Source organism: Balaenoptera physalus, assembly GCF_965194825.1.
Source record: "Balaenoptera physalus genome assembly, chromosome: 8".
NCBI lineage: Eukaryota > Metazoa > Chordata > Mammalia > Artiodactyla > Balaenopteridae > Balaenoptera > Balaenoptera physalus.
This window is the reverse complement of record NC_138887.1, coordinates 89,638,474-89,664,714: the sequence shown is the minus strand read 5'-3', so window position 1 is coordinate 89,664,714 and position 26,241 is coordinate 89,638,474. Positions and strand designations below refer to the sequence as shown.

Here is a 26,241-nt window from a genome sequence, read left to right as displayed (position 1 = left end):
ACTTGCCCAAGATCACACCATTAGTAAGTGGCAGAGCTGAGGTGACAAACCCAGGCAGTTTAGCTTCAGATCCTGAACTCTTAACCACTGTAGAGATTAAATGTCTAAGGTAAATTGTAGATATTTTTAATAGATAATTTATTTGCTCTCAGAGTGTAAACCCTGATTTCTGCATTGCATCTTGTTACATAAACCCCAAAATGTCACAGTGAAAAGAGAAAAATTTTAAACCCAGTGGACAAAGATTTTATATCATTATCAAGGATAAAAATATTGGTATTACTGTAATGCCGAGAAACCTCCAAGGTTTAAAGTTCCATGGATCTTTAAAAGCAAGAAAACTATATCATTTTATTCTATTGTAAAGCAGTAGGAGTGCATTATCAAATATTTGGAGGGGGGAAAAACAGGAAAAATCTGATTCCTAAGGTCAGTCTTACCATGTTGGGTGTATATATATATATATGTATGTATTTTTTAAGCATAGTTTTGATCATAGTTTATGTGCAGTTTTATAAAGTTTTTCAGCATAAAATTCCAGTGTAAATGTTTTCCATGTTGCTAAAAATATACATAAGAAATATTTAGTGGATATTTAGAGTAACTATACCATACATTACATAAGAGTTTGTCCACTTTTGGCATTTACGTGTGTTTGTTTATCCTCTTTTTTATTATAAATGCTGGCATATTCACCACTTGTATATATAGCTATTACAATATTTTGGATTATATTTTAACTTGTACCGAGTTTTATAAATGAATTGGTTCAAATGGGATGAAAAATATTATTGATTTTGGCATTTATTGTCAAAAGTATCTCCCTCTGTATATACAGCATTTGTTTATAATGTCATTAGCAGAGTGGCAGAGATTCCATGATAGAGATGTGTAGTGGAACTTGTATGTCATACTAAGATGCTTTGTTGGTGATGAAGGCTTTAAGTTTGGGTTAAAATGGCAGCATTTGGCTTTTAGGATGATTGTTCTGAATGCAGATGGAAAGTGATTAAAGGAAATCTAGACTGGTGTCTGGGAGACCACATAAGAGGGTTTTGCAAGAGTTCAAGCAAGATATAACAGTTCTGGATTAGGTCATTAGAAATAAAGAGCAAAAGAAGAAAACATATTTGTAAAATAACTGGGAAGTAAAAATCAACAAGATTGATGACTAATTGAATGGGGTATAAGGAAGAACTGTTTTGAGGGGAGAAAGATTCTCAACAAAGTTTTGAATATGTTGAATTTGGCAGGCCTGTTTTATACTCACGCAGGTATGTCCTGTAAGCAGTTTGGTGTATGAATAGACATATATGCATTGAAAACTCTGGAAGGAATTATCATAAGGATATTGTATTATTTAACCAGGAAAGTGGATGAGATGTCCTAAAGATAGTGTTAAAAAAGCAGAGGGGAAAAAATAGGAGTCAGAGAAGGACAGAGAAGTCCAAGACAGACAAACAGACAAACAAAAACCAACCAACTAACCAACCAAAGAAAAACAATGATCAAAGAACTATGAGTAGAACTGGCAGAAAATAGCATCACGGAGACTAAGGAAGGAGAGACTTTAATGAAGGGGTAAGTTGTTGGGAGTGTCACCTGCAGTCAGGAAACGTGACGCCTGAAAGGTGTCCTTTAGATTTTGAAAAACAGAGGCCACCAGTGCACTTTTTAAGGCCGGTTTCTTTGGCGGAGGGTGTAGGGAGGTCGAGCTGCAGATGCCTTTGCAGCAAAAGTGAATCAATTTTCATTCTTCATCTTTATTTATATCTTTTCTAAGACAAATTCGGTCTTACTTTTTTCAACTTCTTTTTGGGTTTATTGGCATTTCCTATTCATTTATTTATTTAAGTCAACAGTTCTCAGTGAACGATCTGGGAACCCCTGGGAGTTCCCAAGACCCTTTCAAGGGGTTCACAAAGCCAAAACTATTTTCATAATAATACTAAGACTTCATTTGCCTCATCCTCCTCTCATTTTCTCATGAGCGTACAGTGGAGTTTTCCAGAGGTTGCATAAGTGATGTCATCATCATTCTAATAATTAATGAAATGTGTATTTGTCTATAATCATGTTTTTTAAATTGCCCAGTTTTGATTTGTGAATATGCTAAGTGTTAACATATATTGGGGATGGCCAAAAAGTTTGTTAAGATCTTACGGGAAAACCCGAATGAACTTTTTGGCCAAACCCAATATTAATCCGTATAAACAAAAACTCTTGAGTCCTCAATAATTTTTAAGAATGTAAAGGAGGAATGATACCCCCAAAATTGAGAACTGCTGATTGAAACTATGCTTTCTTTGTTTTCTCTTATGATTTAGAAGTTATATGCCTGCTTTTATTTCTACAAATATTTGCCTTTAAGGAGAAAGAACAAATATGCATACTAGTTGTAAACATCAAAAATTAAGTCACACCTATTGACATAACTAAAATAAAAGTGGATATATTAAGTGGATAGTTTGAATTCCCCTTCACTACTCCTATGTCCACTTACTAGTTTTGGAAATTCAAATTCAAGGTATAATTAGTTTAATTTTCTTATATTATCTATTTCTCTCAAGCTGTATTTTTAACATGGCTACCATTTTGTCTGTAGTTTTTTCATGATAATTTTTCATATTTATTGAGTTAATAGCAGTCAATATCTTGATCAATAACAGTAAATCTTTGGAGCCATTATATAGTTGAAAATTTCTTTAAGTTGTCTTCATATAGGAATTAAAGCATGACTGGGTATAGAGTTATCATATTATGTACTTTTACTAACCCCACAAAATTCTGAATAAGTTGAACCATATCTTCTGGCTTTTAATATTGGATGGAACTCTGAGAAAAGCTTTATTTTTAAACATTGTTTGGTAGTGTTATGTGCTGAATCATGCTGCCCACCAAAAAAATTCATATATTGAAGTCCTAACCTCTAACACCTCAGAATATGGCTGTATTTGGAGAGAGGGTCTTTAAAAAGGTAATTAAGTTAGAGTGAGGTTATTGGGGGTGGGCCCTAATCCAATATGACTGGTGTCCTTATAAGAAATAGGGATTAGGACACAAACACACAAAGGGAATACCATGTGAAAACACAGAGAAGACAGCCATCTACAAGCCCAGGAGAGAAGCTTCAGAAGAAACAAACCCTGCCAACACTTTGATCTTGAACCTCTAGCTTTCAGAACTGTGAGGAATAAATTTCTATTGTTTAAGCCATCTAGCCTGTGGTACTTTGTTATGGGAGCCCTAGCAAACTAATACAGGTAGAAGGCTTAATTATTTTTGTCTACAACTCTGTAAAGGAATTTGTACGTAATATTATTATTCCAAAAGTTCACAACATATGATTAGCTGGTGCTTTTGAAACTACAGTACAGAATACTACTTTTGCAGAATGTTAATTGATGTTATTTGAAAGAAGGAAATTCATGGTCAAGTAATTTTGAAAAACACCAGATAATAGCATAATTTCTTAAGAGATGTTAATACATAATTTTTCATCTTGAATGTCTAAGATGGAGTACTAATTTGTTACTATTTTCTGAAACCCACCTCTTTTTTAATAGGAACAGTAATCCAATAAATATATTTTAAGAATTTAAAAAATTACTTTTAATATTTGTTGCAGAATGAGATCTTTCAATCTGTAGACTTGTATCTTTTTCCAGATACAAAAAGGATTTTTCCCTCTCCTCTTGTATCTATGGCCAATTTCGATAGAAGGTTATTGTTCCTGTCCCATTTGGTCTAATTCCTTCTTCTAAAATACCAATTGGCTATGAATACAATTTTATTTCTTCCTATTTTATATTTCTAATCTCCTGTCTTATCTTTTCATCTCTTTTGTCTTTATGCTCTGTGCTCTGGGGGAGTTTATCAAGATTTCCTTAATTACTGATTTAATTTTATGTGGTATCAGTTTTGCTCTTTTTATTCCTAAAGCTGATGTATATTCAGATGTTTTATTTTCAGTTTCCTTATAATAGTTCCTTGTTTTATCCTCTCTCTTTTACATATTTTGGCTATTCATTCAACATCCCTTTTATCTGAGACTACTTTGTCTTATTTAATATTTCATCTCCTCTTTCAGTGTTCATGTTCCTCCATTTAATAATAAGTACAAGATCTGCTTTCCCCAAAACACTTTTGTTTGCTCTAGTAAATTGTTCGAAAGTTTCTTTTTGCTTTCACTCTTGAGTAAATTTATTTTTATCTTGGGTTATGATGTAGATTCTTTTTATTGGCTTCATGGTGAGTGTGTGCATTTGTGCCACGTATGCATAGGTTTATTCATGTGTTTGAGAATGCACATGCTTGTTAATAATAGGACTGTTCAGGTTAGTTGTTTGCCAATATTTGGGGTGGGAGGACTTTTCTTCATTACCCTCATTGCTTACTCAGATGCTGTCAGCACCTACTTTAAGTTATTAAGTCAGAAGATTTGCTCTCTCCCCACATGAATTTTTGTTCTCCAGGTATTAATTATCTAATTGCAGTAGCTGATACTTAATGATTACTATGTGCCAGTAATTATTCTAAGTGCTTTAGGTGTTTCCACTCATTTAAGCCTCACAAAAAACCTTTGGGGAACCCCAGGCACAATTAGGCTGAGTAACTTGCCCAAGGCCATGTAATTATTAAGGAGCCAAGACTAGGTACTCGACCTCTGTGCAGTACCATCTCTCTCGCACGTGCTACTGGACTGAGATGAGGTCTCCCTCTCCCACAGCCTCTTCATCTGACCACCCAGAATTATTTCAGATATTCACCAATTATTTTTAAAAGTCCTATAATCCTTCTCTTGCTTGAAAACATTACTTCGGAGTGTGTTGCTTACAAGTCTGTTCCTACCTTGCAACCTCCCTGCTGCAAAATTCCCATGACAAGAGGAAATGTTGCACTGGCCATGCTTTTCTATGATTGGCTTCGTTTTGTTCTTGGAAAATAGTCTTCAATTAGATACAGAAAGAGAAGTTCTGATGGGGATAATGGTGTGTAATGGTCCTGTCCAGCTCGAAAAGTATCTTTGGCAAAGTAGAGAGGTGCGTGCAGAATCCTCTCTGTTGAGACATCAAGTTTTTGACACAAGCACACAGTGAGATTCCATGGAAATGTCCTACTTTGCTCCTGCCTAGCCCTGATAGTCTGCCTTAGGGCTCCTTTACTTTGGTCCTGGAAATTCCTCCTGGGATCATGCAGACTGTAAAGAACATTCCTAGCTACTAGTACTATCGAAACTGTGCTTGTCTTTGTGCATTTGCATAAACACATAAAAGGGAAAGCTTAACCTTATTATTTTACACGAGTGGCAAGCCGGTCTGGTGTTCTGACTAGGCAATTTGGAGGATGGAGAACCAGGGTTCAGTGTGGGAGTGAGGTCATTGAGAGCAAAGGATTACAATGTAGATGAGACAGTTTCAAAATGAAAAAAACCAACTGGAACATCAAGGCCAGAACTATGATGGAAAGGAAGAAATTAACTAAACAAGAAGGACCAATAGTGGCAGTCAGGTAAATGAGCCAGTAGAACTTAAGAGAAAATATCCACTGCGGTTATGATCTACAAAGAATATGATTTTTATATGTATATCTTTGGCTATTTTCATACCTAGAAGAAAGTTATTAAGGTCAAATAATTTAAATTAATTTATTATTAATTATATTATTAATCTATTATCATTTAAACACAACCCAAGTTCCATCATCTAAGGTGCCAAAGACTCTAACCCTAAGGCATCCTAAGAAGAGGGAGGTTCTTAACCAGAATTTTTTCTGTGGATTGATTGCATTGGACTAGGTTCATTGGACTTTCACTGAAGTGAATCATGGCATCTGTGGGACTATATCACATCTTGTATGAAATATTCAAATTTTCTATTTTGAGTGAATAGACAAATGAAGGAGGAGTAGACTGTGGAAGGCTAGTGAACAGCAATGAAGCATAATATAGATTCATCTGGACATGCACGACAGGAGTCACAAGGCTCAGACTTGATGCCCTCAATCACTTTGAAGTAGTTGACTTCTGGCAACGTGGGATGCTTAGAGAGCCAAACAGGAGAGTATTTTCCTCCTGAATGGTTTTCCCTTTGGCCTCATGCTGATTGGGATAATTCTTGTACCAGTTTTGATCCTTCCACAGTGGACCCTGAAGTTCCACCAGAGAAGCCTGATGATCCATTCAACTTCTGACAGTAACAGCTGGAACAGAGGGTGTTAGTAGGGGTCAAAGCTACTGAAACCGTGAAAGGAGCATTTTGGATAGAGAAGTACAGTGAGTGGTGTGTGTTCTTGGAAGTAGCAAAGTAGGTAAACTAGTTGGTTGTCAGTGGGATGTATTCTATCATATATACTTGAATCCCCTGCTCTTTCTGGCCAGGAGTCTTTGGGTGGTGAGTAATAAATAGATACACGTGAAACTGGAGGGTCTAAATACTTGGTCTTTCAATAATTACTTGATAAACATGGAGCCCCAGGAATCAGGTCACTAGGTTACTCTTTGATGTAAAAAACATGGTCAATAAATCACTTAATGGAAGGTATGTATGGCAAATGCCAGTGAGGGGATGAAATGTGTCATCATCATGTTGAAGATCAACCACCACTAAGATAGATTTAAGTTTATCAAAGGTGTTAAAAAAGAATAAAATCCAGAGCAATCATATTCTGAAAATATTAGAAAATCCGGAGGACACAGAAAGTTCTTTGGCTTCTTGACCTGGTCCTTGATTTAAGCATACATGCCATACATAGGTGGTAGCATAGTACAGTGGTTGCTCCCAAAATGAAGCCCATGAAATTCCCCATGGCCTGTATTTAATATCGTGAATTTCCCTCAGCCTTCTCTGCTTTTCCCACACATCCACACATATTGACCTGTGTCTTGGGGACTCTTAAATTGCTACTGCGACTAGATATTTATTTGTAGTTTTTTTCACGTTAAAATGAATGGCTAAAAATTTCCTAACAGAGCTTATCATAAGGTGAGAGTAAGCACACCACCTTCTTGTACTGCCTTTGGTAGAAGCAACCACTCTGTGATTTCGGTTGTTTTCTTCTGAACCTGGAGCTCAAAATGCTCTGAGCACCAGCACATACATAGGTGTACTACATTCTAGTACATGCAGTTTTTCAACCTGAGTGATATCAGCCTTATTTAGAATCTTGACATTTACTTTATGGTAGAAACTACTGGTACAACAAAATACATTTTCCATTCCTTCTTAGGCTACTGAACAAGACTACATTTCTTTTTTTTTAATTTTTATTTTATATTAGAATATAGTTGATTAACAATGTTGTGTTAGTTTCAGGTGCACAGCAAAGTGATTCAGTTATATATATACAAGTATCTATTCTTTTTCAAATTGTTTTCCCATTTAGGTTATTACAGAATATTGAGCAGAGTTCCCTGTGCTATATAGTAGGTCCTTGTTGGTTAGCTATTTTAAGTATAGCAGCGTGTACATATCAATCCCAGACTCCCAATCTATCCCTCCCTCCCACTCTTCCCCCCGGTAAGTATAAGTTCATTCTCTAAGTCTGTGAGTCTGTTTCTGTTTTGTAAATAAGTTCATTTGTATCATTTTTTTAGATTCTGCATATCAGCAATATCATATAATATTTGTCTTTGTCTGACTTACCTCACTTACTATGATAATCTCCAGATCCATCCATGTTGCTGTGAATGGCATTATTTCATTCTTTTTAATGGCTGAGTAATATTCCATTGTATATATGTACCACATCTTCTTTATCCATCCATCTGTCAATGGACATTTAGGTTGCTTACATGTCTTGACTGTTGTAAACAGAGCTGCAGTGAACATTGGGGTACATGTATCCTTTCAAACCATGTGTTTCTCCAGATATATGCCCAGGAGTGGGATTCCTGGATAATATGGTAGCTCTATTTTTAGTTTTTAAAGGAACCTCCGTACTGTTATCTTATAGTGGCTTTACCAATTTACATTCCCATCAACAGCGTAGGAGGGTTCCCTTTTCTCCATACCCTCTCCAGCATTTATTGTTTGTAGACTTTTTGATGATAGCCATTCTGACTGGTGTTAGGTGATACCTCACTGTAGTTTTGATTTGCATTTCTCTAATAATTAGGGATGTTGAGCATCTTTTCATGTGCCTCTTGGCCATCTGTATGTCTTCTTTGGAGAAATGTCTATTTAGGTCTTCTGCCCATTTTTTGATGGGGTTGTTTTTTTTTTGATATTGAGCTGCATGAGCTGTTTGTAAATTTTGGAGATTAATCCCTTGTTGGTCACATCATTCGCAAATATTTTCTCCCATTCTGTGAGTTGTTTTTTCGTTTTCTTTATGGTTACCCTTGCTGTGCAAAAGCTTTTGGGTTTAATTAGGCCCCATTTGTTTATTTTTGTTTTTATTTCCATTAGTCTAGGAGATGGATCGAAAAAGATATTGCTGCGATTTACGTCAAAGAGTGTTCTGTGTTTTCCTCTAAGAGTTTCATAGTGTCTGGCCTTACATTTAGGTCTTTAATCCATTTTGAGTTTATTTTTGTGTATGGTGTTAAAGAATGTTCTAATTTCATTTTTTTTTACATGTAGCTGTCCTGTTTTCCCAGCACCATTTATTGAAGAGACTGTCTTTTCTCCATTGTATAGTCTTGTCTCCTTTGTCATAGATTAATTGACCATAGCTGCGTGGGTTTATTTCTGAGCTTTCTATCCTGTTCCATTGATCTATATTTCTGTTTTTGTTCCAGTACTATACTGTTTTGATGACTATAGCTTTGTAGTATAGTCTGAAGTCAGGAAGCCTGATTCCTCCAGCTCTGTTTTTCTTTCTCAAGATTGCTTTGGCTATTTGGGGTATTTTGTGTTTCCATACAAATTGTAAAATTTTTTGTTCTAGTGCTATGAAAAATGCCCTTGGTAATTTGATAGGGATTACATTGAATCTGCAGATTGCCTTGGGTAGTATAATCATTTTGACAATATTGATTCTTCCAATCCAAGAACATGGTATATCTTTCCATCTGTTTGTGTCATCTTTGATTTCTTTCATCAACATCTTATAGTTTTCGGTGTACAGGTCTTTTGCCTCCTTAGTTATGTTTATTCCTAGGTATTTTTTTCTTTTTGATGCAGTGGTAAATGAGATTATTTCTTTAATTTCTCTTTCTGATCTTTCATTGTTAGTGTATAGAAATGCAACAGATTTCTGTGTATTAATGTTGTATCCTGCAACTTTACTGAATTCATTAATGAGCTCTCATAGTTTTCTGGTAGCATCTTTAGAATTTTCTGTGTATAGTATCATGTCATCTGCAAACAATGACAGTTTTTCTTCTTCTTTTCTAAATTGAATCCCTTTTGTTTCTTTTTCTTCTCTGATTGCCTTGGCTAGGACTTCCAAAACTATGTTGAATAATAGTGGTGAGAGTGGACATCCTTGTCTGGTTCCTGATCTTAGAGGAAATGCTTTTAGCTTTTCACCAGTGAATATGATGTTAGCTGTAGGTTTGTCATATATGGCTTTTATTATATTCCCTCCATGCCCACTTTCTGGAGAGTTTTTTAAATCATAAATAGGTGTTGATTTTTGTCAAAAGCTTTTTCTGCAGCTACTGAGATGATCATATGGTTTTTATGATTCAATTTTTTGATGTGGTGTGTCACACTGATTGATTTGTGAATATTGAAAAATCCTTGCATCCCTGGGATAAATCCCACTTGATCATGGTGCTAAGCTTCCTTTTCAATGAGGGGTGGCCAAATGATGGAGTTTTAACCGAGGAACATGAGCAGAAGTGATGTGTGTCATTTTAAGGTGAGGCGCAGAAGATCTGTCTACATGAATTCCTCTATGGTTTTCTGGAAACTCCTTTGACACTATTTGAGAATGCATATTGAAGATGGCAGAGAAACCATCAGCCTGAGTCCCTAGATGAAAATTTGGGGAGGGTCCATTGCCTCATCCTCCCACTTGCCAACCTGAACAGATACTGGAATGTTATATAAACATGAAATAAGTTTTGGTTGCATTGAGCCATTGCATGTTGGGTCTGTTTATTACTGCAACATGTGTTACACTGAAGTACTTTAGGTGATGTGCTCAGTATTTCTCATCTAAATACAATTTTATCTTATAAGTAGATTATTATATTAAATGAGAACATAGCTACATGGTGGCTCAGGGAATAGCAGTTCAAAGAATAAGTGTTCAAGCAATAGTAGTTACCCATAATAGTATGATCGTAGGTCAAAAGGAATTCTTAATAACTCACTTGTGTAACACCTAGCTGCAAAATGAAAATCTTTTAGTCACTGGAGTGTTAACAGGCTTCTGAACTAAACTTCAAGGATCAATCTGAATGGATAGTGCCCTAAAATACTTTTCTTTAGTACATGTAGTTGAAAGTTTTTATTCCTGTTTTCTCTAATAGAACTTCTAAATGTATTTTTATTAACCTGTATGGTAGGCAGAGTTCTAAGTTGGCCTTCCATGACCTCACTTCCTTGAATTCCTATCCATGGGCAATTACCTTCTCCTTGAGTGGGAGCTGCATCTAGTGACTTGCTTCTAACCGATAGAATACAACAGAAGTAATGGGATTTCACTTCCACGATCAGGTTACAAAAGCTTATGACTTCCATCTTGCTAGTACACTCTCTTTATTCTCTTATTTGACTTTCAAACTCAGAAGAAGCAAGCTGCCATGGCAGAGAGCCCCATACCCCAAGGAATTAATTGAGGGTATGCTCTGACCAAAACCAGCAGAGAACTGAGGCCCTCAGTCCAACCACTTAAACTGGAGACCCTGGCCTGATCCCTTGGTTGTGAGAGAGTGTAAGGCAGAGGATCCACCTAAGCACTACCCAGATTCCTGATCCCCAGAAACTGAGTGATAATAAGTGTGTATTGAAGTTGATAAATTTAGGGGTAATTTCTTACGCAGCAATAGATAACTAATACACATGGGATATTAACAGGCCTCTGGACTAAATTTCATGGATCAGTCAAAATGGCTTGTCCCTCAGATAATTTTCTTCAACACTTACAGTTGAGATGATCATCTCTTCAGTTCTGTTTTCCCCCAGAGAAAGTATATGGGTATTTATATGTGACATTTTAATGTGTATTATAACCTTTTTCTTGCCAGTTTGTTTTTAGAACATAGGCCTCTTGAAGGGAATGATGATATCTTGCCCATTGTCTTTGTGTCTTCTATGGTTTTGGTGCAATGTGTAGTTGGTATTCAGTGAATAACATAAATGCTAAAATAATGCTCTATTTACTGTTTTGGAAATGTACATTTATAACTTATTTAGATACTACACATTTCCTTTTCTAATGAAAAGTACCTCATTTCTCTCAAATTATGGACAGAGTATTTTTCTTTTGCAATTAAATTTATTTTCAAATATATTCTAGGATCATCAACCATAGATTTATATAATTATCTTTAGCATATTTTTCTAGAAAAATAATTTATTCATAGAACTTTTTCTTACTTAGATTCAACAGAGAATTTTAAAAAGCATGATTCAAATTTACTAACTGAAGGCAATTTCTTTTTTCCCCATAGTAACAATATAAAAAGCTTTATGATATAGATATACATTTTATCAAAGCATGTAGAAATACATTTAAGGATCTAGCAATTCAGTATCATCAATGTAAACTAAAAGTGAAACCTTTTAAAAATTATGGTATATGTATAGAAATAACCAAAGGTAGTAAATAATAGAATGTATGTGTACCTGTGTTTGTGTATGTCATACATATTTATGAATATATATAAAATATATAGGATGAGTTAGAAAAATTAAAATCTCATTTCTAAATAATAAAGGGATTCTTTTTTTATATTTGCTTTACATTTTGTGCTAAATTTTATTGAAACATTTAAAAATCATTCATTTTAGTATCCATTTTTGTCCAATTATAATCTTTTATCACTTAATAATAGGGGATAAGAAGCCTTTTAAGCACATAAAAACGATGACATTTGGATGGAATTCAGTTGAGCAATAATTTTATCAAATAATATATTTCCTTTTAGAAATACTATTAAAGAAAATATCACACAAATTGGACAGAATAGAAAGAAAAATGTCATCTTAAATCATCTGTCCCACCTTTCAGGTAACTGTGTATAATTCTACAATTATACACGTGTTGATATATACTTGAAATACGTACAATATGGAAAGAATAAATTTATCAATACATTATGACAATTATTTTATGACAGATATTCATACTCTTTCTATAGATAGAAGAAAATCTGTATAGATACTAAAGCAAGGAATTTATAAAAGAAAAGGCTAGAAATCATACTTCCAAATGAATGATATTCTTCTTTATATTAATTCCCTTGGGAAAGCTCATTCATAGGAATCTTAGCATATTCCGACATAGATGAGTACATGCGTTGCAGTGATGCTGCAGCTGTTCAAAACAATTTTGGAATACCTGTTTCGGTATTATGTAATAGCCATTCAGTAAGGCCTGTAAGACATTAGATCCTCTTTTGTGATTAACCAGACATACTCATCATTGATAAAATTTTGCCAGGATTTAGGCATTAACATAAAAGTGCCATAGGTTCTTAAGGCAATTTCAGAAGATAAGTTAAAAACCTGTATTGAACAGTGGTGTAGTTGTTGAAATAAAGTCTACAGCCTTCCAAGACAGTTGCTTCACAGAAGATACAATTGCTTTTTTGATTGTATACATATCGGTGTGTTTGCTTAAAACATTCTGACAGTATTTTTCCAACTGCTTGCTTCTGTATGATGGATGCATATAGGCATAAATATGTTTATTTGGTTACTTCACAGATCAGTTCTATCATGTTCTCTCCAATACTTGTCTGAATACTAAATCTCAATATTAATAATAGAAATCATTAGCACAGATTTGAATATAAAACATTCAAAAATAAAATCATTTAAAATTATCCCTGCCACTAGAGGTACAGAAAGTAATCTTTAAACAAAGTGTCATTAGAAGGCAATAAAGAAGAGAGAAAATTTAATATCTTATCTATTGCATTTTAGAGATGAGAAGATATGACTTAGGGGAGTTAAATGATTCGCACAGAGAAAATAAAATCTTCCAGATGTGGAGGACATCAAAGGGACATGATCTCTTGGACCACAGGAATAGCAGCTAAGTCACTTAGGTTTCTATTAGATGACATAAAAAGGGCAAAAATCAATGCTAACATTTTGGGACTTATGTATACCAAATTATCCTAGGATATTGACTTTGTTAGTGTTTTGATGTTTAGAATATTTCACTATATTTAGCAACTAGAAGAACTAGCACAAAATGAAAGACACTAAATGCTTACTCTTCACATTCTAATTGCTGCAACCCTTTTTTTCCAAGCATCAGTCATTGTATACCTGGGCAGTCTGAGCTGACAGCCTTGTCACCAGGCTTTCCTTCTCCAGTGCATTCTAAAGAAAACAGTAAGATGTTCTTTCTTTTAATGAAAAATTCTAAGAATCTAACTTTTCCATTTTTTAGTGATATTCGGCAACTCCTCTCAGAACAAATAAATATGAAGAGGTATTATTTGTATAACAGGGATTCCAAACATATTTTAATTACCTTTTGGATTGCCCTAATCACACATTCTTTCCTTTTCCTGTAAACCACTTCTAATTGACTGGGAACAGAACCAATAACTCAAAGCTTATTAGCAAATATAAACAAGCAGTAGCACTAAATGAGGACCCACAGGATGGCATCCAGTGAGGGTAATAATTGCAATATTGGCTCTTGTTCATTTGGGCCCTTGCAGCAAAGGCTAACCAGTAATGCATTCTACAGGGAGCAGGGTAGAATGTGTGTTGTTCTAGATGGAGTTCCTTCCCTTCATTTCCTTTTCTGTTTCTTCTTTTTCCTATACTTCTCTTCCATTTTTTTCTTCTATACATGCAACCTGTATTTTCCAGCCCTAGTCAGCCTAAAGTACAGTCAAAAGACACAATTTACATAATAAGAAAATTATCATTGCCATACATTTTTTTCAACGGAATCCTTGGAATGCCAGCCCTCTCTAGGTTCCCTCCTCCATCGGTAATGCTTTCAACATTATAAGAGGTTGTATCTTAGTTACTAAAGGCACAAACCCTACAGCCAGCTGCCTGAGTTAGTCTAGTTCCAATCCTTAGTAGATGTGCACCTTCTAAACCTCTCTGTGTCCCAGTCTCATTATATATAAAATGATAAAATCTTAATAATAATAAAAACAATCCTACATCATAGAATTATTGTGAGGATGAGTTAATACACATAAAGCACTTAGTATGATGCTTATGACAGAGTAAGAACCAAAAAATGTTAGCAGTTGTTATTATTGTTGACATTTTTTCTGTGTACCTACACATTCTGAGAATGTTTCAAGCTTACTTCTATTAGCTGTGTGTCTCTCTCTTTATTTTGGATTATATCTCTTTTATACCTTTTGTTTAACTTAATATTTCAGTTTCTTGAACTCTGCATGCAGCATGGATCCCCACTGTTACATCACATTCAGATTCCCCCCTGACATCTCACCAACTAGGATTTAGCTAATGAGCTTCAACTTGTTTCTTCTTTCAGAGTAGTTTCTTCTTCTATTTGGGGCACTGCACAGTGCTTCAGGAATTAAAACTGAGCTGCGACTCTAATATGCTTAGTTATTGTCTCTGCCATGAGATCTTTAAGATGTTCACCTAGATAGCTTAGTGGGACAGGTGTCTAAATACCTGATTTCCCATTTTGAATAAGCTGACTACTGCTGAGACCTTTAAAACAAAAAACAAGTAGAAGGTATATATATATGCAAAATCCAGATCTGCTGACACCTCCTTCAATAAGTTGCTTTTTGTATCTCATATTTCTCATATTTCCACTCATGAATAAATTATATACAGTTATCAGGTCATTTCATTCTTCATATGAAAAATAGATTTAAATTTCTCCACATGTGTTTGGCACAGTACATGTCTCCAAGTACAGTACTTCCAGTTTTAGTGCCAACTTCACTCCATGTTTTTGAACTTCAAGATTCCATCCCAGCTGGGCCATAACAACTGGTCCTTTCTCACAGAAGTTTTGTGAGAGTTAAATACATTAAGGTATATAAAACCTCTATTATATTGCTACTAGAACTCTTCAGAATGTCATTTCAGAAGTTCAAGATCTCAGTGTGGCAAAAAATATTTTGGAATGAAGGTTTGAAAATTCACATTCATAAGATTTTAAACAGTTACAACCTGTTAAATTTGTAGTGAATTTCCCTAATTACAGTTTGGAATAGATTATTACAGAAAGTGAAAGAGATACTCAAATAATAGTGTTTACTTACAAGTTATATTTTTTAAAAAATACTTAACTTTCTTCAGTTTTGCTTTCACTGTGGAGCTTTTACCCTTGAAAAATATTTTTTCAAAGACGTGACAATGAGTTGTTTTTCTGACCCTTATAAATTTATTTTATTATTACAATCTCTAGCTTATCTGCCATCCATACATACGCAATGGCATGAGCACACATTCAAACATAGAACTGTGCTATTGTTCTGTACTATTATTAGCTACAATGACAAATTTTATAACTGCAGCATTTGTAGATTTTTTTTTCCTATCTTTGTCCAACATAAATTATTTTCTCTTGCTAATAGTCTAAGAGTACTACAACACAAGTTTTGAAGAATCCTGGTTCTACTTCCTATATCCCTGATTCTGTGGTATAACAATTATATTTTCTTTTTTTTTTAAATAAAGCCTTTCTGGGAAACTGAAAACACTTATGAATGATAATACACCTTCCTATTTGTAAAACAAACCTTGAAACTCTCTAAAGCCTGGAGTTCTACCAATTATAAGATAACAGTTACACTTTGTCAAGACTAAATGTCTCACATCCTTGCTGGAAGAGAAGAAGACCCTAGGATTACAATATATTTGAACAAGAAGGTGCTAACTTTGCATTATTTTCCATTCTTCATCCTGTCTTTGTCAGGAGGATGGATCCATGCTGTGCTGTTCTCTATTCTGGTTGCCACCTTTGTCATGAGAATGAGACACCAGAATCAGAATGTTTCCAGTGAGATATAATAGCATGCTTTCCTGCTTGCACCTCTCAGGATGTTGTTTTTAGTTAGGTTAGAGCCCCTAAATCCCTTAGAGCATCACTCAACATTCACCATTCATGCAAGGTGTCCTTTTTGCTAGTATTCACTGTAAAACTATTTGATGTCTTGGTCAGTTTTGCAGCCCTTTTATTTCTCAAACACACCCCTGAAAAAAACTGTTATTGTGTTTTTTTATTATTATCAGGTCAATCAAATGTATGTTACAATTTGTGGTATACAGAAACATACACATGGTTTAATTATTTTTTTAACTACTCGTCACTTACAAATATTTCAGTATTCCAATTACACATAGGAATATACAAATAGTAGCGGCTATGCTTTTAGGAGAAGTGATGGTGAGATGGGCACTTAAAATAAAAGGAACTTATTCCCTTGAAGATGCATTTATTTTGTATTTAGAAAATTTCTACTTTAAAATTTTCACTTTGCTTGGAGACATATTTTTAGATTACTCTTAAATTTGCCTCTCATCCAGGCTAAGATATAAATACTGTATTGTATTTTTAGACCATGCTTCTGTCACACATGTAAAATGAAACCTGCTGATATATCCAAGTAACCACTTATTTTTTTACAAATGTTAGGATATATGGAACCAACGTGATAAACATCTGTATGCAGTTGCATTTCTCAGTACAGACAGAATTTCATACCCACTCAGGGTAAGGGAAGAGGACATGATAAACGTGAGAAATCCTTTTGAATTTGAAAAGTGTACATATAAGAAGGCAAAGAACCATATGAATCTAATCAGTGATACAGCTTCCTGTATTATGTGTGTGAGAAGTATTTTCTGAGTAACTTGTCTTGAGTTTTAGTCTCTCTCTTTTTTTCTTCGAAAGAAATTAACCTAAAATTGAATTACACGTGATCTTTTTCTAGGATTAAAAACAATATGATTGTTTTCCATTTGGGCCAGATTAATAAGAAAAACAGAAACCACATTGTTTCAACAGAAAGATTATGATGTAGGTTATTGGTGATCTAACTCTGGCCAACTTGGAAGCAACTAGTCACTCACTGGCAGTGAAAAAACCCCTAGAGTCTTGGCCACTGGACTAGCACCTCCATTCGGCCCTTGTACTAGGTTGTCTCCCCTGTAGTATTTATTGTATTGTCACCTCCCACCACGATCATGGTGGCGGCATCCATGGCAGCTCTGTTGGTTCACTCTCAACTCAGTGTGTTCTGTAACCCCTTTCCTCTGGGTTAGTCAGATAAGTGATTCCCTTCATACCTCATAGAAGCCAAGAGAAGCTTAGGTGCACGTAAGTCCTTCTTATGCCTAACCATGATGGGTGCATAGTTTTCCAACATGCATCTCCTAATGGGTGTGAAACCATCCTATTAAACAGTCTCCATTTAGATTCCCAAATATGATTATGGAACAAGTTCCTCACTGCCATTTCAAGCCACTTCAATCAAATTCACCACCTACCTCTGGGCATCTGTCTAGAGAGAGGAGATCAAGACTTGCATTCTACTGGCAGCCTTACTTATCTGCTGTCTTCCTTGTCATTGAAATCCCTCAAGACTCTGAGGGGCAGGCTTCTGTTTTGCTCTGGAGCTCTCTATGTTGAACTCTATGATGTAGCTCACCAGGTCTGTAGGTCAATATGTTCCATGTGTGCAAGCCAGTATTTAGGAAAGTGTTTATTCCTAGATAAAGCTTTGTTTTAAGTATAGTTGTCTGTCTTTAAAACAGAAAAATATCCTATTATGAAGATCAGAAACTTTATTTTTCTCTAATATTTCTGCTCTAAAGATCCTAATTCTTATCTCCCAGCCCATAATAAGTAGAAGTCTTATTGCGGCTAGAACAAATATTATGTATAGAAAAGGGAAAGAAAAAAAAAACCCACATTGTTATATTTCCTGTTTCCAAAAAAACAAGCTCTGATAAGAGAAGTGCCAGATGAATAGAGCCAGGAGCCTAACATAAAAACACTTTGAACTTCATCACATGCTCTCTTCCACTGGGTGCTAGGTTAGCCCAGGGAAGTGGGAACAGCCAGGTTCTGATTTTGTTACCTCACAGGATTGAAGTGATTGAGACTTGAGACACAGTGTGCTTGTGCCTCAAGACTCAAGAATGAATATCTTTGGTGGAACTTGCCGGCTGGTGAGTTGTGAAGTCATTCTCATACCGGAAGTTATTTTTGAAAGGTGGTTCTGTAACTCAGTGGAGGCAGCTGATCCTTTAGTCTAGCTTGTATCAGAAGGTCAGAGCCCTTTCATAGCAGTTTTGCTAATAGCCGGTGTTGAGTTTAGCTGAGAGGTCTTCATATCCCAGGTGGCCTGAGGTTCCAGTCTTACTCTCATGGCCTACCAGGTCATTCATTCAGTTCAAGATCACAGCTTCCCCAAATGCGGGGCAGCCAGCCTTCCCGGGGTCAAGGCTAGTTCTAGAGATTGGCTCCAGAAAAACTGTCCAGCTTTTGTGCAGAACCACCAACAGTGGTGTCCCAAAGCTACTCAAAGCATAACTCCATTGCTACTTTGCTTCCCCAGGACAATAGAGCTCGCTACCAAGATATTTAATCATCTGAGGGAGAAGCCAAGAGACGCTTAGGTGAATAACTACTCAAATTATTCTTCCAAGAAGAGGAAAGATCACCTGAAGGTAATTTGCTTTTTTTACAGTTACATAGCTAGGGGAGACCATTAGATCGGTTTTTGTCAGATTAAAAAAAAGTAGCCTTTCTTCCTAAAAGCTATTCATTTGAAATTTATGCATTTGTCTGTGTGGTTATTGGATTAATGTCTGTTCTGTACTAGCTTTAAACTCCACTAGTGCAGCTTCCTGGTCTCTTTGCTTCTCACTGTGGCCCCAGTGCCTAACACAGAACCTGACACAGAAATGGGCTAACAAATACTTGTGGAATTAACAAAGGAGTAAATCTACTCCAAGAGAATGGTTTTCGCTTGCTATATTGTGAAGTATTTGGTACCATCTCTAGCTAAAGAAAAGAGGAAAAAACATCAAGCTAATCCCTATTGGAGTACTCCTCAACCTGAGATAGCTTCCTAAAAGCAGAAAGCTATTTAAGACAGATTGATTCAACCTATGAATAAATACTTTAGGAAATAACATGACTTAAGCCTACTTTTTAAATCAAATAGACCCATCAGTATTTATTATTTATTTGACCCATCAAATTGTGTTCTCCAAAATCTCGGTTCTCTAGGATTTTGCTAGGTAATATGTGGAAAAAATGAGAGTCAAATGAGTTTGGAACCAATGGGATGAACAGGTTCCTTTATTGAAGTACTTCTCATAGCTTTTGAGGAAGTATTATACTCTGGAATATAGTATGCTGGTATCTCAAACTTATTTGACCAGGGAATTTTATTAATATAGTAACTTTCCTAATGCTTATTATATTCCATGTTGAAATATTAGATTGGAAAACATTTAAAATTTCAAACCTAAACTCCAGAAAATAGTGTAAAGCAATTGGTGATGATGATGTGATAGCAATTTGTACATTTTTAGGGATTCCATAACATTAAGGCTTATTTTCAATCAGATTGTGAACCAGAGAGTAATTATGTTTTATGCATCACTGCTATAAACATCCTAGCACTTTCTAGTACTTTGCACATAGCAAGTGTTCAATAAATATTTGCTTAATAAAGGAGGGAATGAGAGCTATATCATACTAGAGTGTTTGCTATATTGAATGTAATAATTATTCTGAATTAGCAATACTTTTTGGCAGTCTGAGACTATTAATGCATGCCAATGGAATATGTGTTGTTAAAAGTCAAAAAAAATGATCAAATCAGGAAGAAAAATACATATGCACATTTTTTCTACAGAAAAGGAAAGAGTAGATAGAATAAATTTATCATACCAAAATGTACTGACAAGTATCAATTTTAAAAAATCAATGTATAAAAGAATGATGTCACAGAATTTTGATAAAGAAGTAGAATGGGGCTCTCTGGAGAGTCTATACTGTCTTGATTTACATAAACTAGATTCTTATAAGTAGTAGTATATTTTCCTATGGAATAATTTAAGGGATTTGGCTTTCTAGTTTTTGTTCAGTTCTATGGAGTTCACCACAGTGATGTAGCTCTGTTTGATGACTGGCAAAATATCAGAGATTAGGTTGTTACATTCCTTAGATTAGACCCAGGAGCCACCCATAGCTGGTTAGGAAAATATACCTACACAATACTGGGCTAGACCACAGCGATGACTATAACTTCCTAATAATCAGTATCTAAAGTGGAGTCAGGAAATGTTAACAAGAGGTTACTAATTATTTTTATAAGCTTGTCCTTCAAAATTTGGGAATACATCTAAACATCCCTAATTTGACTTAATTAGCAGCAACAGGCTCCTAATCATAGGTGTCTGAAGATTTAGTAGGAAGCCCATTCGTAAGCTACTGATTTTTTCATTTGGGGGATTGTACTAAGCAAAGAAGATTCCAAGTAACCAATCTTGCCTCAGTGAGTTGTTGAGGACAAATGTGGCTATATTTAAATGCTTTAAAGTGTATAATGTGCTACACAAATAAATAAACTTTTAAAAACATTAATTCATCTAGACAGGTCTTGGATATATTATATTTTTAAGCTATGTATTATATTCTGTGGGGAAAGGGTAATTTATCTGATCTGTTATTTTTCCTTTTGCCTGAGGGACATCTAAGGATTCGACCCTTGCTTTACTCCTCCTTGAAACATAAACATGGGGAATATTTTAGTGCGTGCCAGATGCAAGATAAATAAGAGTCCTGCTGAGGTTGATGTATAATGAATTATGCACCTATACTTGGGGTGTCTGGACTGTTTATTGAATAACCTGTAAATGATGAGTAGTCAGCTACATCAGAGATGAGATTTAGTTCCATACCTCTAAGAGGATTATGAGTCTAGCAAGGTAGAAAAGCTGGTGGGACCCTGAAGCTGATGGCTGCCATGAGCCAAGGTGGTCCATATCAATAAGACTTCATCCCCTGTGATCATGTACATCCCAACTTGGAGAAATTGTGTCAGTCAGCAGCTATTTCTGGGAGTCATGCGCCTCTGCTCTGTGTTTCCTGTGCGTGCCAGGTTGTCTATCCTGCGTGCTTTCTTAGAAACTGTGTAAAGACTATTTACAGAGTGAAGCCTATTTTGTCTCATGAGTTTAATGGACACTGAAAGCCCAAGACCACTGTTGTTGGTCAAGCAAAGTGAGTATTGTCCTGGAAAAAGATCTAAAATATGTTTATTTAAAACCTTCCATTTAAAGATTTAGCTGAACTTCTAATATTCTAGCGTTTGATAAAGAAGAGTATAACATTCATGTATTAGTTTCCTATGGCTCTTGTAACAAATTGGGTCGTTTAAAACAACAAAATTTTATTATCTGCCTGTTCTGGAGGCCAGAAAGACAAAATCAAGGAGTTGGCAGGGCCATGTTCCCCCTTAAGGCTTTAGAGGAGGATCCTTCCTTGTTTATTCCTATCTTTTGTGGGGCAGTCCTTAGCATTCTTTGGCTTGTAGATGCATTCCTCCAACTTCTGTCTCTTTCTTCACATGACATTCTTCTGTGGGTGTGTTGTCTGTGTCCAAATTTCCCTTTTCTTACAAGGACACAAATCCCTGGATTATGGTGAGCCTAGTCTTCATATGATCTCATCTTAACTTGATCACATCTGCAAAGACTCCATTTCTAAATATGGTCCAATTCATAGGTTCCAGGGGTTAGGACTTAAGCACAATTCAATGCATAATAATTCATCATACAGTGGATTTCAGTCACAACCCTTTTAACATTGTTCTTGTCTTTGATTGCTTGATGCATTTATTCATTGAAAAATATTTATTGAGCTGCGTACTTTTCTAGGTACTTGTAACAAAGCAGCAAATAAAACAGACATGTGCCCTTAACCTACATGGAGCTTGGATTCTAATGAGGGTAGACAGGAATTATATAAATAACTAAACATAGAATTTGTCAGATAGTGCTAAGTATTAGAGAAAATAGTAAAGCAAAGCAGAAAGGCCAAGGCATGCCAGATAGAGCTTGCTATTTTATATAGAGTGATTGGAGAAGTCCCCACCAAGAAGACACTCTCTGAATGAGGTAGGAAATCATGAGAGTTATGAGCAGAGGAATGACAAGATTTGAATTTTGTTTTAATAGGATCATGAGGCTTTTATTAGAATAGAGTGCAGGAGGACACAGAGATTATAATTAGTAGTAGACAAGTACCCTACCCTACGCTACTGTGAAAGTGGGAAAGGAGCAGGCAGGAAGTTATGGGAATTGGATATCTAATAGATGATAATGGCTTTGAACAAGCTAGTAATGGAGGTGATGAAAAGTGGTGGGATTCTGATAATGTTCAAAGGATTGAGACAAAAGGATTTCCTAATGGAGAGGATAGCTATAAGATTTTTGAGCTGTTCAACTGGAAGTATGGAGTTGCCATTCACTAAGATGACAAGGCTGTAGGAGCCAACTATGTGTGTGTATGTTTGTGTGTGTGTGTGTGCACGTGCGTGAGAGAGAGAAGAAGGTATGTAGGTTTTCAATTTTTGACATGCTAGTTTTAAGATGAGTATTAGAAAACCAAGTGGAGATATTAAGTAAGGTGCTGGATACACAAATCTAGAGTTCAAGCGAAGGGTGAGAACCAGAGGTATACATTTTTAAGTCGTAGTAAAATTAAATTGTATTTAAAGCCATAAAGCTAGATAAAAACACTTTCCCTGATATATCATTTGACAAGTTCTACAGTGTTTGCAAAAGTTACCTCAATACGTAAGGCATTTCTTTCTCTTAACCTTGAGATAATACTTTCTCAATAAATAGGCCTTTATGCTCTGGAGCTATTTACTAAAGCTGATGGCGGGAGGAGGTATATTTTATAGGAGGTATTAAAATAGACTAGCCAGTTGACTTTGGATGAATTGCTTTTACCCAGTTAAGCAATGACATGAACTAGCTGACTTATTGAGCCCTAATCCACCTCTGTTATTCCAGTCATGAACTTTTTTCTAATACGAATTTTCCTCTGCTGTATCGTCAGGGTATTTGCCAACAAAAGTGGGATGTCAGGTTTCTTTCCCATCTTTATTGGACAGTCGTTTTCAGACAGAGATATGACGTTAAAAAGTATTACTCTTTGTTCCGTAATAATGTTTTCAGTATAATTAAAAGATAGGCTTTGTATGATTCATTTGCACTGCTTCCCCACCTATTCTCAATGCTGAAATCCTTGTATAACCGTCTTTTTTATTAAATACACTTTGAATGTTATTCATGATTTTCTTCACCAAAGCCAAATTCTCAGTGACCTTATCCATGAACTATCTTTTGATAAATAAAGAATATAAGTGTTAACCCATTTCCCATAGTTTAGCGTGTTTTCTTGGTAGTCACCGTGATTTTTAAAGGCTATTTTTACTATCTTTTTCCTTAATAGAAAATAATGAAGGGAACATCTTCAATTTTGAATTTGGTTAAGGAAAGTAGGCATACCCTTGGTAGATAATTGCACTCTGAGAAAGAATTTAAAATTTAAGTATCTACACAGTGTTGATCACTGCGTAATTAGGTCTCTGTCCTTAAATTTCACTTTTTGCCTTTAACTCTGCTTAATAAAATATATGAAGGAAAAAAAGTCTAAATTTCCTTAAATAAAAACACAGTTTTCATGTTTCAATCTTTATATACTTTTTTCAGTTAATCACGTAGTTGCAAATGGAATCTAGAAATGTAAACAAATGTGATCATCTGGTTTTGAACTATGTTGATATTTAAGATAACATTGCCTATCAAATTTATATTCAAATAGGAAAATCTCATCACATTAAAGTATTACTTACATATTCATATACTCATTCCTTGAGGCAAAGACTCCAGACTTACTTTACAGATGGATCTAGCAATAAAACATAAAAACAAACACAAGGAAAGGAATTGAAGCAACACATAGCAACTAGTAACATACATCATATCTCTTTACTTCTCAAAAACTCCTACATATTGTATCTTCAAAAATGTTCTTGGAACCTAAGAAGTCAGGATAATTATGAAAAAACTAAATAATGATAAAATAAAAATAACAGTAAAATAGTAGTAAAATAATCACATTTTTTAACCTCAAAGGTTTTAAACACTAAAGAATTCTATACATCCTTGAGTTGTCTTCTATGTATAGTGTTTGATGATCACCAAAATGCCATCAAAATATTATTAGAAAAATATTACTATGGCTACATTAAAGATTTCTTATTCTTCTTCTAAGTGTCATGTTCCCCATTATTTCACTATTATTAATAGTCTCTCTTCTGAGTCATTAAAATAAAAGGTGTACTTCAGAAGACACCTATTCTAAGAAAAGTAAGATGAAAAACATGGAAAAATTGTCAATAAAAAGGAGAGAAGGAGAAGATAGAAAGTGATTGGTAATAATAACTGGAACTGGAAGAACGAAAAAGAATAGAAAGGCTAAAAAAAAAAAATCTTGAAATTGAGATTGAAGTCCCCTCTCCCTCACAGTAGTGCATGCCAGCAAAATCCATAGCGTTTCATTTCCTTAAGGCCTTAATCCTGGTCTTCCTAGAGAAAATTTTTTCTAGACATTTATTTTTGCTTTTATCTCCCTTTCTCAAGCATTTGATGTGCTTTTTATGCTTATAGATCTCTGTTGAACTTAACCATGTTTTGTAGTAGAATGCAGAATGCCAGGCTGGTAAAGAATCTGTTACACTTCCAAGACATCTTGATTTTCATGAGCTTCAGAACATTTCCAAGTAGTTGATTTTTACAACATCGTATGGTAAGACTTTTAAACAGTACCTTGTATTTGTGTTAGCCCATGCTGCTTACTGCCGTTAGCGGGGAGGCAGTGGGTCTTATGCCCACTAACTGCTGATAGTATCTGGTGCCTCGTCCTGGTCCTTGAAATTCTCTCAGACTCAGGGTCCTGAAGAATCTACTAGCCTTTTATGTGTTTATTTCTAAAATTATTTTAACTCTTTGAAGTAAAACTAATATATGCAGTCTATTATAAAAGTCAAGTTGTGCTAAAAGGCTTATGACAGTAATAACAAAAAGGCAGCCCCCTGCACTCTTCTGCTGGTCTTGCTTCCCAGAGACGATCACTTTCCTCTTTTAGGCCTAATGTCTAGTGTTTAAGTCCTTATTTCTAACTTATATGTGTAGATTGCTATTTCTCATTTATTCATTTATTTGGAATATATTAGACATATAGTGTCAGGTTAAGGTGTACAACATGCTGATTTGATACACTGATATATTGTACTGTTTTTGTCATTTACATATTGTAATATGATTGCCCTATGAAATTTCTTAATAAATCAATTTTAAAATAGTTTGCTCCCCATAAAGGATATAAGAATTTTAGTTTTTATACTTCTTTCTTCTCCCATCCTTCAAATGAAGTTCTGTTTCAATTTTTATACACCCTTTTAAAAATATTTTTATTTTGAAATTATTTTAGATTTGTACAGGAGTTACAAATATAGTTTAATTCCTGTACACATATACCCTTCATCCAGCTTTTCCCCTAATGTTTATATCTTACATAACCATAGTTAAGCCTAAGAAATTAACATTGGTACAATACTGTTAAATAAACTACAGACTTTATTCAGATTTCACCAGTTGCTGCATTTATGTCTTTTTTCTGTTCCAAGATCCAATCGAGGGTATCACATTGCATTTAGTTGTCATGTGGACTTAATCTCCTCTGGTTTGTGACATTTTTCTTAGTGTTCCTTGTTTTTCATGACCTTAATACTTTTGGAAAATACTGATCACCCACTTTATAGAATGTCCCTCAATTTGTATTGTCTGATGCTTCCTCATGATTATACTGAGGGAAGTTACCTCAGTATAAAATTAGTGGATGAAACTTTAAGGAGGAATGGGATATTTGCGTAGCTTCATATTATCTTCGCCCAGTGAATTTAGCAAATGTTCATAAATTATTTGACACTCCTCTCTGGAAGAGGTAGAGCTCCATTCTACTCCCATTGAGTATGGGCTGAATTTAGAAATTCACTGCTAATAAATAGAACATGGAAAGCAAAAAGCTAGTAACTTTACAGTGCAGAAATCTGGCAGG

General features: G+C 35.1%; 1 long non-coding RNA gene across 3 annotated transcripts in view; it reads left to right on the top strand.

Annotated features, from left to right (window-relative positions):
- The window catches only part of LOC309665758, a 232,041-nt gene that overhangs the window by 99,447 nt on the left and 106,353 nt on the right, over window positions 1-26,241 (top strand). For all 3 annotated transcript variants that reach the window (XR_014266666.1, XR_014266667.1, XR_014266668.1), the window contains exon 2: window positions 18,650-18,761. This is a non-coding gene — a long non-coding RNA (uncharacterized lncRNA). The remainder of the gene's footprint in view (window positions 1-18,649; window positions 18,762-26,241) is intronic.